The sequence below is a fragment of the Cotesia glomerata genome, linkage group LG1 (genome assembly GCF_020080835.1).
Source record: "Cotesia glomerata isolate CgM1 linkage group LG1, MPM_Cglom_v2.3, whole genome shotgun sequence".
Classification (NCBI taxonomy): domain Eukaryota; kingdom Metazoa; phylum Arthropoda; class Insecta; order Hymenoptera; family Braconidae; genus Cotesia; species Cotesia glomerata.
Window position 1 is genome coordinate 28,692,358 of NC_058158.1, and position 15,787 is coordinate 28,708,144.

Sequence of the window (15,787 nt, forward strand, 5' to 3'; positions counted from 1 at the left end):
TGGAATCACATACATAATTATATACAATTATATATAATCATATATATAATTATATATGACTATATATGGAGCAATATACAACCAAGCAAGATCATAAAGTTCCATATATAATTATATATAACCATACATGGTTATATATGGAATTGTATATGAGGTCATATATAATTATATATGACTATATATGGAGCAATATACAGCCATCCAAGACTATATATAATCCCATATATAATTATATATAAGTATATATAATTATATATGCTTATATATAATTAACATATATGTAAGCAACGCTATTCTTATTGCCGAGGCTGACGGCTGTCGAGTATCGTGAGGCCCGAGATCTGTGACGTAAGGCCGTACCCCCAGCCCGTGACAAGACTCGCCCCCACTCAACGAGGGTTGAGAGGACTACGAGAGAGATTGTTAGGGGCATTCCGACGCCACCCTTCATGAGGACCTCACGCGATGGGTCCTAGTACAACGTCCTCCAGTCATTGTCATCCCTTAATTATATTGGCTTTTATTAGATGTCTCATTCCGTAGTCATTGTCGGGTTATTACTTGTAGATGTATAAATAAATATGAGTGGTATACAAAATATAAACCTCGAGTCTTACAGATCCAGAAGTGGGATTGGAAATCCGTGTTCCGTGGAAAGTGTGGTGTATTAATGTTATAATAAGTTATAATATATTAATTATAATTGAGAAGTTATTGTTAGTGCAAATATTGTGGTTTCGCATCAGTTTCAAGGTCAATAGGTTGAGTGCTGGGTCAACTCTACTCAATCCTCAAATTTGGCTACTTCGTAGTTAGATCACCCAAGGTCATGTTACTACATCTTCGAAAATTGCAACTTCTCTGAAAAATTAAAGTAGTTAAGAATATCCATAGCTGCGGTCGAGATAGGCTTTGTAGAGGAGTCGTACTTGCAGAAGGAACCAGGACTAAAGCATCTGGAGAAGGTGGAATTATGAAGAAGCAGAACAACTCAATGGTGATCTGTTTTGCAACTGAAATTGCATTCTCAGCGAGTTCACCAGAAATCGGGTGCAGATAATGGATGATGAGTTCAACGCAAAAGAAGTTACTGGATTCAACGTCAGAGTGACATCAACAACGGATGATTACGATAAAATAGTTCATCAGCAAATGAGGAATCAGGGCCTTAAGCTGGTCAACTCATCATCGCTCATTTGGTAATACGACACTGAGTGTCATGGTTATAATGAACGATAAATTTGGTAATGTAGAAGTTAAAAGTAATTAATTATGACAGAATTAGAGTCGGTATATTAAGAGGTATAATCAAGTAGGCTTAGTAATGCTTGCTCGATAATAAATAAAGTGTTATTGCAAGTAGTAATTGTAATAGCATGAAGAAATAGTAAATTAATAAATAATGAAGGAGAACTCCGAATTATGCATACCGGATGTAGCATTGATATACTTGCGCGATCAAGTAGTGAGTACTCGCTATGCGGTTCCAAAGAATGTTGTCGCGGTTATAAGCAACTATACATTTTCAAAATAAATAAGCAGTAGTCTTAATCAGAATCACAATATAATTTAGTAACGCCTTGATTTTTAATCGTTACAATTGGATATTAGTTAGCTATAAGAGAGTATAATGATTGATTTTATTAATGTGGAGTTATTGCAAATTGCAAAGATTAACAATTCGGAAAACGAACTTATTATTAGGTATAGTTAGTATATATACTCAAATCTGATTGAAAAATAATGAATAAGCATGTTAATAATATATATAAAATATATGACACCAAGTTTGAAGAAATTATCTTTGGCAAAACTATAAAATAGAACCCGGCGGTCACATATATTTTGTGAACAATACACAAAGGAGAAAGTAGAAACTAGTAAATAGTTATAACGTAGAAATTCGAAATGCCTAAATAACACATGTTGGTATAAAAGTGTTTCTAGTTAAAGTCTTTGAAAAGTTCAAAATATCCTTTTCGTTAGTCGTTGAAAATAAATATTACGTGTGTTGCAAGTAACTCAATAAGTAAAATTCATTGTTGGTAGAAAAATTATGTTGAGTCGAGTTTAAGAAAATTTTAAAACATATCAACACAAAACAGATGGTTTCAAGGACATAGTATTAGAATTACTATACGAGGAAACCTCGGGTTTAGTTTTCTCACAGCCGAGTCTTTATCTCGCAAGAAACCCTTGTTTTATTACCTTATTGTAAATACTAAAAGTTGAGTGGCAACCATGTGTCGGTTACGGGCTAAGTAAACTCATCGGTATAATGCACAAAAGACAAAGTAGTTCTACAATAGATTGTAAAAAAGTATTGTATAGGGTATTACTGAAATGCCCCTTAGCATTGACTTTAAGCTAGCTAAAACAAAAGATAATTATCTAATTTCACCAACCTTACGTTAGTATGATAGCACTATCATTTGAGTTAGAAAAATCAGATAGTTTTGTAAGAGATGTTATTTAACAAATTTTAACATCCCGTAATAATATCGAATTGGCTAGACATTTTTAAACAAGATGTAAATAAAATAGTTAAGCGTTTGATATCGTAAAGTAGAATTGTCAGTTATAAATTGACAAAGTATATAGTTGATGGATGAAAGTTAAAGATAAATAATTAATAATATTAATGACTAGCAGTCTACCCCGGCTTCGCAGGGTATTTAACAATAATTTGGAAATAGAATATAGCCTATGTCATCCGGGGATAGTGTAGCTTCCCAACGGTGAAAGAATTTTGCAAATCGGTTCAGTAGTTCCGGAGTCCATTCAATGCAAACAAACAATCAACTCTTTCCCCTTTATAATATTAGTATAGATTATTGAAGTCGATTATTGTGAATGCTAGGTCATTAATTGATGTACTAATTGCATACTAGAAAGATGAAGAATTAGATGAGCGATTAAATAATTCAGCACTATATTCTAAATTCATATCGGTATTTTTTGCGAAGAGTTATCACTGAGCATTGTTAATTAATATCGTACAATACTCGGATGAAGTTTGCAAATTTAAATTGTAATCGAAATTATCATTTTTAAAATCACCATGTGATATCGGACTACTACGAAATTATTAAATGCCCTGCCGACAGAACAAGATTTTAAGATCTTAAAGTAATAGAAACGTCGGTCAACAAGATCGATATTTACGTAATTGCAAAATAGTTTGGTTTGAATCTGTACAGTAGCGCAGTTACTGTCCCTTAAACAATAGTAGTCTTGTTTAAGACTGCGGGTTAATTTTACGACAAGTAATAGTCAGGTAGTAAACTCAGGTCAACTGGACCTCAAAAAAAAAGGGGTCGTGGATACTGGTTAGAGTATATTGTCACATCAGCTATAAGGTATCGGTTGTTAGAATTGCTATGGTTTAACATTGAGTACGTTAAGTATCTTAAAGTAAGGGGAATCAGCTATACGTCCTTCTTGGATGTTGAGTGAACGAAATGTGGTTTCTCGTACCTGTATAAAATATGATTGAAATTCAAGCTGGAATTTCAGCGATAGAATATGTGAGCATAGTAACCATTAAAAATTAAATAAAATAATTATTAAGTTATTGTAATTAAGGCTTGATGAAGATGAGATTTATATATCGTCGAGAGCATTACATCTGTCTCTAGCTAAAATGTTAATTCATGTCTTCAAAGTTTCTGACTAGGCTTCGAAGGTGGTCCTGACGAGTGCTGAAGTATCAACTCGTCTGGGATACGTCTGTTGCTCGAGTAACCGTTGTACAGATATTACCAAGTCAGTATGGACGGCAGCGATAGCTGTTGAAGATCTTTCAACAATTGACGATAGTGCATGAGATGCACGAACGTGTGCATCGAGTACGTCATGAACCGTCATTATGATTGTAGACGGAAGACCAGGAATCTTGAAGGGATTTCAGTGGTAAGACGTTACATCGTCGACACTCTTAATCTGTTCTAGGTAAAAAGCTGAGTTGGACTATCACGTTGGCCGTTCAACTCTTGACAGTGTAAAGTTAAGCGGTTGCAGCAACAATCGGCACTTATTAGTGCGAACCTGGAGGAGTTGGTGAACAGCTGGAGTGATCCTGAGTTCCGTAGCAGCTAGGATACTTCATTAGTGCACCGAGTATGAGCTAACTCATTACAAATGGAGGCCAGATGGAGGAGTATTTGCATCCTAATGCTGGCTAGGGAGTCATCGTCCTAGTAGTTGCGTCGAGAGACTGCAAGATTAGGGGAATCAATCAAGTGCCGTATGGCAGTAGCTTCTCCGCACTATTAGTGGTTTAATTTGAGAAAGCCGATATGAGTCGTGTGATCGTTGAACGATCGGGCGGTCAGTGATGACCGGGCGACGACTCCAACGTCCTGGTGGTTACGTCGAGAAACTGCGAAGATCTTAATCGATCAAGCGCCGGTTGGCGGTGGTTTCTCCGTACTGCTAGTGGTTTTAGTGATATCTGTCACGAAGCATGCAGTCGTTATCGAGTACTAACGACGTATATGGGTTAAGCTTGAAATTGTACGCATGAAAATTGAATGGAATGTTAAAATTTAGAGCTGCAGACAAGCTATATGGCGAATAGTGATTCGTATCCGGTGGACGGCTGAGTCAGATACGAAGTCACTGGTGCCAATTGGTCGGCTCTAAAGTTTAAGCATGTATGACTGGATCAGCGGTATAGACACATGCCCTGAGTCCAGTAGGTAGAGAATGCACATGATTATTGTCTAATTGTAATGTGTTGTTGATTTTTATAAAAACGAGAACGGCTTTGATCTTACAATAGGAATGGCTGCATGATATTGCATGATATCTTATATTTTTCAAATGCTGATAATACTCGAATATTATTTTAGGTCGAAAATAGTGATATAGCAGGCAAAGTGACATGGTCACTCGAACGAGCAGCTGACCACTAGTCGCGAGGACGCGAGCATCATCAGGACAGCCGACTGTAAGCAACGCTATTCTTATTGCCGAGGCTGACGGCTGTCGAGTATCGTGAGGCCCGAGATCTGTGACGTAAGGCCGTACCCCCAGCCCGTGACAAGACTCGCCCCCACTCAACGAGGGTTGAGAGGACTACGAGAGAGATTGTTAGGGGCATTCCGACGCCACCCTTCATGAGGACCTCACGCGATGGGTCCTAGTACAACGTCCTCCAGTCATTGTCATCCCTTAATTATATTGGCTTTTATTAGATGTCTCATTCCGTAGTCATTGTCGGGTTATTACTTGTAGATGTATAAATAAATATGAGTGGTATACAAAATATAAACCTCGAGTCTTACATATATAAAAATTTTTTCTTTGAAAAAAAATTTTTTTTTGGTAATCACAAAAATTATAAAATGATGTTTATAATTACGTTTAAATAATTCTGAAATACAAAATTTGTTACATTTACTATGAGATGTTTTGGTCTGTTCTGCTACTACCTAATAGTACAATCATTATTTATTTTATTATTTAAATAAGTGTTATATTATAATGAGATTCGGTCAAAAAAATAAATTATGAATTATGACTATCCAAATATATTTTAAAATCAATTTTTATATTATATTTATGATAAACCCATATGATACATTATATAGATCATAGAATCATTGTCATCTAAGACAGCAGCACAGAAGACAGAAACTTCAAGATCACTAAAGTTAAGCAGCATTGAGCAGGGTTAATAGTTGGTTGGGTGACCGCTGGTGTTATAGCCATAAAATTATAGCTAGATATTTTTTTTTGCATTTTAATTGGTTACAGAGAATTGCATAGGACTATATTAAATACTCTATCCATAAAATTAACCTAATAATTAATTAGATGTAATAAATATATAATTAAATATTGTTATATATTATATATGATTATATATGGTTATATTTGGCCATTTTTCATATATAATCATATATAACCAATTTATATATAAATATATATAATTATATAGAAATATTTTTTCTCGGGATCATTTGAAATATGTAAAATAAGTAATATTGTTCATATAAATAATAAAAGTTACATACCCAAAAGGTAGATTTAATGAATATTCAATGTATTTATTGTAAATAAATAATTTGGTTTAAAAATAAAATGAAATTGTAAAAATAAACAATGAATTTTCGTATCTACTTTGCTCCTCTAATTGTATAGTGAGAAAATATCCCTTTTATTAGAGAAACTTTAGAATTGCTACAATATTTTTCAATATTATCTAACACAATAATAACTGAGTTGGAATAAACAATTTAACATTAAGTACACACGTTAATAAAAACTATGAAAAAGAAATTTTTTCACTCTAGTGAAAGATCAATTTTTATTTACAAAAAAAATATTTATTAGCCAAAAAATATATAATAATTACTTTATATTTCTGATGTGATTGCTTCATTATTATGAACATAAACATTTTTCTATTATTATGTTCGTCATTCCCATAATATTATAGGAACCATTCCTGTAATATTATAGGGACCATTCCTTTAATAATATAGGGACCATTCTTATAATATTATAGGAACCATTTCTATAATATTATAGGAACCATTCCCATAATATATTGAAGCTATTCCATTATTGTATAGGAATGTTTCCAATAAACTATGGGTATGGTTCTCATAATGAGCATAGAATTGATACCTATAATGATCATTTTATTACAGGAACCATTCCCATAATTTTTGGAAAGGTTCCTACAAATTTCTCTCCGTGTAGAAATCGGACGATACACTTAGATAAATTTGTGAGTATACAAACTACTGGGCTACAAGCTCTTTAATATATGTATGTGATGACAAAAGTATAAAGTTACAAAGAATTCCAATGGCGTCTTAAGGGTACTATTTGTGTCTGATTGTTTAGAGTCGAGAGACTGATTTTTTCAAATTAGATTTTTTTGTTTATATATATATATTATAAAATATATCTCGTGTGAAGAAATTATATAGCATCAGGAAAGTTTTTTTATTTATAAATGTATTAGTATTTTGAATCGACATGAATGAAAACAAGTTCTGTCATAACTTTAGAGCAGTCAGTTCATAAAAAAACTTGAAATTCCAGATTAAAGATCCGAAAAATTTCTGTCACACTTCTTTTCTACAGTTTTTAATATTATTTATGTATTTATTTATCAAGTTAAATTGATCGAGAGTTAAATTACTAAAATTTCAGACTGATATTTAATTACTGTTTGAAGTTGAATGTACAAAAAAAATCTTGCATTAAGCAATTTAATTGTATTTCAGATGCCGAATGGTAATTCTTTTTTATGTTATTTTCCACAATACTATTGCAAAGTGGAACTTTCTACCGAAAAAACTTTGCTACTACGCTTCATATTTATTTTATCATTAGTTTATTATGAATTATGCATTATTTGGTATTAATCTCTATTAAACTTATGAAAACTTCTCTTCATAGCCTTCACTTCGATTATTAGGAGAAAAAGTCATGAAATTTAACTCACTATATTTTTCTCATCCTTTTTAGTAAAAAAATAAAAACTTTTTTATGACAAGTTCATTATGATGTTACATTTTTTGTAAAATATAAAATTACCAATCAATTTAATGAGAACAATTTTTTTGCTTGGGTATTCACTTGAAATTAAATGTAAACATTGCTATCAACAATACTCCATACTTTTTTCCGGCAAAAATTGATATATTTTTTATCTTTACAATCACATGAGACTACAATTAACTATACATCAATAATTGATGAATTTTTTTGTCTAATAGGCAAAAAAAATTGATTTACAAATTTCACAAAATTTTATGTAATTAAGAATTAACGAATTATCAAATTTATATTATTATTAATTTTATTCTTATTATAATGAAATTATTATGAATATGATAATTAATAAAGAAGATAATTCCCGAATAATTCGAACAATTCGCGAATCATCGAAATATTACTGGATCTTCTATTGTTTTCAATTTGAATTCCATTACATCGTGTATAAAAATATTATATTTATAAATTTATTCATTTACTAGCTGTTACACACCCGCACCACTGGGCACTTTATTGAATTGTATTTTTAGATTTAGACATGAAATTTAATTGAAGTATTGTTTTGACTTGCACAGATTTCAAATTCTATCGGATTAGCCTGTACGTTTTAACCATGTAATTATTCTAGCTAATATTCATTGTAACGTTTAATGTACAATCACTGTGACATTCCCGTGGCTTTCTTCCGAAAATCAATAGTAATTGACACGAAAAAAAAAATTTGAAATGAACATTGAAAGTTATTCTTAAAGTAATTACAGGTTTCATAAGTGAAGTTGAAATCTGCCTAGCTTAAAGTGCGACGAATTTTCTGTTAATACAAATTTTTTTCGTGACATCTATTTTACATAGAAAACTAGAAAATCGAGCACGCTTCTCCCTTTGTATTTTGAAAAAAGTTAACAATTAAGAAATCTCATATTTGTGAAATATATAAAAAAAATAAAAAATTTATGTGGGTATCCAAATGAAAGCTCTCGATGAGCGTAACATCACGATGATCTTATCTTATATCTTGATAAATGTCAATAATTAAGAAATGACGTTGTATTTTGTCCATTGATGATATTTTTAACAATATAAGCTCATCCTAGAGTCACACTTATCGAGACCTTTCATTTGAATACCCAGGTCGAAAAATTTAAACTGATTTTAAGCTAAATGATCTGCATTTGAACTTATTGATCTGTATTTGAACTTTAAAAAACATTTTTATCGGTATTTGATCTACTATTAAAATTATTTTTGATCTGTTTTAAGTCTTAATAACCTTTTAGTAAAATAATTGAGCAACTATGAATATTTTATGCTGTTTCTAATCTAATAAGACTAAAAAGTTTTAAAAGTTTGATCGGTTTTTAGTCTAATTAATTTGTAGATGGACTTTATGTATTGTTTTCAAATTCAATATGAAATCTTATACTGTTTTTGATCTACAATTTTCACTCTAAATGTTCGAAGGCCAAAAGTCAACTAAGATGGCGACTTATAATTTTTTTGACTCAAAAGTATTTCATTAAAAATTATAAGTCGCATTTATTTGAAAAAATAAATTAATTTAAATATATTCATGCGCTCTCTTGTTTTATGAACCGATCCTCGATCATAACCTTACACCTGTCATATTTATTTGTCATAGCTTAACATTTCATGGATTATAAAAGTTTGTATCTGCGAGTATTAGTTGCAGTGATGCAGTGATGAACTAATAAATTTGTATTAACATACGTAAAATAGTTTTCATCGTTTCATTGGATCTAAATCTAGAGTTTTCTAATTATCGATATTAAACACAATGTGAATACGTCGACAAGATTAAAATGTTGACAATTTTAACAAGATGACAAGATTAATATTAAACTTTATACTTTCATGTATCATTTAATGAGCGGTATTCACTATTTGGTAGTGCGAAGAATACCGTTTGGTATACATTGCACTACGAAATAGTGAATAGTCACTATTTCAGTTTCAATGAATGAAAAGCCGTCCTCTATAGAGGATCTTCGAGGACATGAATGAAATAATAATAAATAAATATATTATTATAATGATTATTTTTATTATTCTTATTAATATCATTATTATCAAATTCGTAAAAGATCGGTTTTTGATCTACAGGCAATCAAAAACCGACTAAAAATTATGGAACATTTTGGTCTGTTTTTGACCTTGATGCGTTCAAAACCAGCTAAATGATTGTGACAAAAAAAGTCTGATTTTGGTCTTAAAACGATAGAAAACAATTTTATTATAACATTAAAAATGGTCTGAATTGGGAATAGTACGGGCTAAAACAGATGAAAATCTTATATAAAATAGATACACATAATAAAATTAAATTGAATGAAAAATATTAAAAATTTTCATTTATCATAAAATAGATTAAATTTTTTGACCCGGGTACCTACACGAATTTATATATATATATATATATATATATATATATATATATATTTTATGTATTTCACAATTATGAGAAATATATGAAAAAAATCGTGTGCGTGCTCAAATGAACTGTTCCGATGAGGCTAACTTTAGGATGAGCTTATATCTTAAAAAATGTCAATAATTAATTATTTACATATACATATACATTGTATAAGAAATACAATTTGTAAAAAATATTGATAAATTCAATTGTCGATAATAAACATTGTGGCAAAAGCGCGCTCGATTTTCTAGTTTTCTATATAAAACAGATGTCACGGAAAAAATTTGTATTAATGGAAAATTCTTCGCACTTTAAGCTAGGCAGATTTCAACTTCACTTATGAAACCTGCAATTACTTTAAGAATAACTTTCAATGCTCATTTCAAATTTTTTTTTCGTGTCAATTACTATTGATTTTCGGAAGAAAGCCACGGGAATGTTACAGTGATTGTACATTAAACGTTACAATGAATATTAGCTAGAATAATTACATGGTTAAAAGGTGCAGGCCAATCCAATGGAATTTGAAATCTGTACAAGTCAAAACAATACTTCAATTGAATTTTATGTCTAGATCTAAAAATACAATTCTATGAAGTGTTCAGTGGAACAGGCGGCTAACAGCTAGTAAATAAATAAATTTATAAATATAATATTTTTATACATGATGTAATGGAATTCAAATTGGAAACAATAGAAGATCCAGTAATATTTCGATGATTCGCGAATTTTTCAAACTATTCGGGAATTATTCGAAAATTTTCGAATTATTCGAAACTTTTTGAATTATTCGAAATTTTTCGAATTATTCGAATTTTTTTGAATTATTCGTCGAATTATTCGCACACCCCTATTAGTAATCTCTAATTCCGAATAACAATACCACCGCATGTGCGTGGTAAGTCATTGGTGTCTACAATCTAGTAAATTGTGTTAGTACTGTGACAAATCAATCGTCAAATTTCAGACCAATATTCAAATTCGTTGGGTGTTGACAAACGGATTTACATATTCGGTTCCACGCTAGGGATCGATCGATTAACTCAACTATTTGAAGGCGCAAACGGGGAAGGGCAGTCATGGAGGTCAATCCATAGAACTGAGGGTGTTGCAAATTGCTTTATGCCTCTGCTCTATTAATATATATACAACATATAACATATACAACAATATTTCACTCTATTATCGTTTTACTATTTTATTATTCATGTTAGTTCAAATAGGTACACAGTAAAAAATTTTTCGTCAAATTTAACACAAAAATTTGTGTTGATGACTTTTTTTACACAATTTGTGTTGAATCAATATACTAAAATATTAAATTCTACACACTAAAATGTTAAATTCTACACAAACATTTTTACACTTTACACAATGACGAAAAATTTTTTACTGTGTACAGATCATGAATGTTAAGTATGTATGTCGTGAAATTTATATTCTAAAGCAACATCGATAATTAATCAGTAAACTTTAACTCTGTATTACAATTTATCATACCCGTAAGCATAATATTGCAATATTGCTGTGCATTTATACGAAACGTTTTGCCACTGAGTAAAAAATTGGTTGTTAATATTATTCGACGCTTTCGATAAAGAAATTATATTGAAGTAATTATTCAATCGTTCCTCAAATATTAAATATAAGTGTGATTAGCGTAAGCTACACTGAAAAAAATGTTTTTTTTCTACCAAGGAAATGTTTCCTTATGGATAAAAAATTGGTATTCTTATGATGAAAATTCGAAAGTTTTTTAACTATAAGAATACAGTTTTCTCACTGTCAAAAAACTAGCCTTATAATAAAACGTGGTATTTTAAGGTTAAGAATACCAGTTTTTTTAAATCAAGAAAACTCGAGTAAAAAATTTAATAATCTAGGTGGAAAAAAATTTTTTTTTCAGTGTACCCGTGAGAAAATTTTCTGATACGGTCAAGTTTTTATATCTGGCCTGAATTGATCATGTATGGCCAAATGGCTAGGATATATATTTTCGAATATAAAAAAATTTTTATAGTTTTTTAGTTTTTCATTTTTTTCAGAAATATTTTCATTAATTAACATTTTAAATTTAATAAAAATTGATTTAATAGTTGATTACACTAAAAGTCAATCTCAAATAAGCTCCTTAGGGCAATAAACAAATAATTTTAATTTTATGAAAACACGTCAAGATTAACTCTCTCTTAAAGAGACAGTTCAGTGATGATGCACCCTCTGTCGAAGAATTTCAACACTACGTTAGTCGAAAAATTATGTATGGACATATGTGACCATTTCAGGCTTGATATGAACATGTCGAGTCTTATAAAGCCGGATTTCGTGATTTGCTCACATATGCCAATTGTCATTTCAGACTAAATATATGATCATTAAAGTAATTTTTTGCCCATATTTCAATACTGCAAGTGATTGTATCACTTTCAAATTGAACCGACTTGTACTATGAATTTATATTATGTTTTATCAAAATTTTTACATGACTTAGATTATTTACTGATTGGATATAGGTATACATGATAGATATGTAAGCATGCAATGTCATCTGTAATCTGTAACCTACACTTGACACGACGTCACTCAAGCCACCTGTTGTCGAATAAATCTTGAACCGTTCAATCATGTTAAGCTTTACTTACTTCCCTCAAACTCACAATCGATGCACAGGAGTAAATGTCTTCCGTTCCTGTAAAGTATAGCTTGCAACCAATTATAGAGAATGAGCATTCAACGTATGAAATGACAAGATTAGCGGTAAACATTTAACGGCATGTAAAATACTTGTTACTAATAATCGCTCTATAAATTACATTTTCCACCAAGGATGTATTATCTCAAGCATGACTAATATTTATTTAAAGAGCTCACCGAAATCCCTTGAGTTTTAGCAAGATGCAAGTTGAATTTACAGCTTTACGAGTTACATTAAGGATTTTACTATAAATTTCTTAAAAGACGTTACGAGACACAGCTCGCGCGCCTTCTTCAATTTACACGTTAAACTTTTTGCATTTCCCATGCGATTCTTCTGTTCTCTATTCTCTATTCTGTTCTACTTTTTTTTTATTTTATTCTTTAAACATTTTTTCATTTCTTTTATTTATTTTTTCCTAAACTTTTCTGGAATTAAATGTCTGTCTTTCGCTCGCACATTTTCCCTTAAACATAAATTGTCTTGTTATATATTTATTGTTAAACTTATTTTAAAAGAATAACTGCTGTTATAATTATTATTGTAACTATTTATTATTCAAGTTATAGGATAAGTAGAAAATGATAAATGTAGAGCTGTACTATTTATGTAAATAATGATTTTCCGAATGGCTGTAAATGCAATATAACATCTCGTAGTTTGCACTTAATTTGATAACCAGACAAACAAGTTTGACCCAACGGGATGACTAAGTGGGCTAGAGATAGTAAGATATAGTGATAGCTGAATACAGAGAATACACCAAACTCTCTTCATGTATACGGAGATACATTGCTAGAACTTGGTGCCTAGACCGGGACTTAACCACTTGCACGTCTTGGTCCATCAACTTTACTCAGTTAAGTAATTACTCAAGTCAACTAGTAGGATCTCCTGCATTACTATCTACGTACAGATATACTATGTTCGCTTTCCAGCTAGTTAGTATTCACACTTAGAGGACAAAAAATTACACTGCAATTTATACAAGCATTCGATAGCGTCGTTTTGTACTTTAAAGCTTTTATCATACTTCCGACCCGAATTCGTTATGTATGTAAAATCATATATTCTACACAATAATCTCCATCATGCATAGATTTCAATTATTTCGATAGCTATTGTGTTAATTAGTTGCTTAGTTACTTAATTAACTTCTCTTTGTGTCAGAAAACTTTCAAACTAACTTCAATTTTCATAATCTGGTTTCCATTATTGTTATTATCATTGATTGTTTGATGGTAATTGAGTCGAAGCTCCTTGTCGCCATCTAAAAAATTATTCTTATTATTCGCAGTAAGAAAAAGCTTCCTGCTGCTTTGACCGGTAGCCAACTGTACCTTGACCAGGTTTTCTGTAGTTTTTCTGGTCATAGTGCTAAGGTGGGGCACAGGTAAATGTGGCTACAGTAATTGTAAGTCGGTTACTGTCACAAAAAGAGTAGAAAGAGAGGTAGAAAATCCCACTATGTTGAAATGGCTTGATAAGTCCAGATATGACTTGATTTATCACATATACTCATATATAATTTTCTGATCAATGGTGGTGTTGAATATCTTCGATAGAGGGCGCATGGTCGCTGAATCGTCTCCTTACAAGAGAGTTAGAACTGAGATGTTAAGTTATAAAATATAGAAATTACTTTTTTAGTAGATTTAATCGAAATCTAACTATTGCATTTGTCCTCATGGTGGAATTTTCGAAAAATTTTGCTATTTCCTGACTCAGTTCGTCAAGCTGGTTCAGAAAATACATATGGTTCAAAATTTTATATATATATATATATATATATATATATATATATATATATAAATATATATATCGCGTTACTAAAACCATAAGGGCGTATAAAAAATTTTTTTTGTTCCAATCAATGTAAAAATGTTGAAAACATTAACATGAGAAAAACGAAAAAAAATTTTTTTTTTGTAATACGCCCTTATAGTTTTAAGAAAACATTTTTCTAAAACCGTAAGGGCGTATCCTGTTTTTCCGGTTTATTATCATTTATAGGTGAGAGTAAGAAAAAAAATTGCAAAGGTAATAGAAATTATCACTTCACAACTTAATTTATGTCAACAAATATTTATTTAAGTGAAAAAACTAATAAAAATTAAGGAAAAATAAATTCATCAGGGTATTAGTCTAATGCCATCTCCATTGTCAGGATCATCTGTGTCTAAGATTATAAAAATAAAAAAAAGATTTTTTAATTTTTTTTTTAACATAACTAGATAATGACAAAAAAATTTATAAATTATGACCATGGCTGAAAATTAAACTTTGAAAATACCGATGATATTTTGTGGGACAGTGTCTGATGTACAAAAATGATTTACGTCATCAAACTTGCTTCAAGATATTGGTATTGAAGAATCAACAATTCTCAAGAACAAAGTTCTTTTTGAATGACTTTTTCAAAATTACAGTTCTAAATGGCTTACAAAACTCTTTTGTTAATTGTAAATAGATCTGAAGTAAAAAAAAGTAATTTAGAAAAATTTTGAAGCTATTTTTATTAACTTGAAGACATATCGATTGTTTGAATTTATTTTTTCTTAATTTTTCATTCGTTTTTTCACTCAAATAAATATTAGGTGAAATAAATTGAGTTATGGAGTGATAATTTCTATTACCTTTGCAATTTTTTTTCTTACTCTGACCTATAATTGATAATAAACCGGAAAAACAGGATACGCCCTTATGGTTTTAGAAAAATGTTTTCTTAAAACCATAAGGGCGTATCACAAAAAAAAATTTTTTTTTGTTTTTCCCATAGATGTTTATGTTTTCAAAATTTTTACATTGATTGGAGCAAATAGTATATTACGACCCAAGGCCAGAAAGTTGGAATTCCTGGCGTATGGGATATGATGGCCGAGGCGTAGCCTCGGCCATCATATCACATACGTCAGGGCATCGAACATTCTGGTCGTGGGTTGTATACTATTTTTCTTGCTCTCCAGCTGAAAGTACGCAACCCCGGGGAAGGGGTTTTGCCGGGGCGAGGGGGGCGCCGCTCGACTGTTGCAAAGCTGAGGCGAAGCCGAGGTTTTGCTGGCCGGGGCGGGCATAGTAAAAAAGTAAAAATTAATAAATAAAAAAAAAAATAAGTTATTTTAAAGTTTACTAACAAATGC

At 30.8% G+C, this 15,787-nt stretch overlaps 1 long non-coding RNA gene across 1 annotated transcript; it reads left to right on the forward strand.

The window, feature by feature from the left end:
• Positions 1-268: 268 nt before the first annotated feature.
• LOC123266868 lies at positions 269-14,748 on the forward strand. The gene is made up of 3 exons (XR_006509888.1): positions 269-280; positions 4,185-4,187; positions 14,551-14,748. It is a non-coding gene; the product is annotated as an uncharacterized LOC123266868 (long non-coding RNA).
• Positions 14,749-15,787: the final 1,039 nt, after the last annotated feature.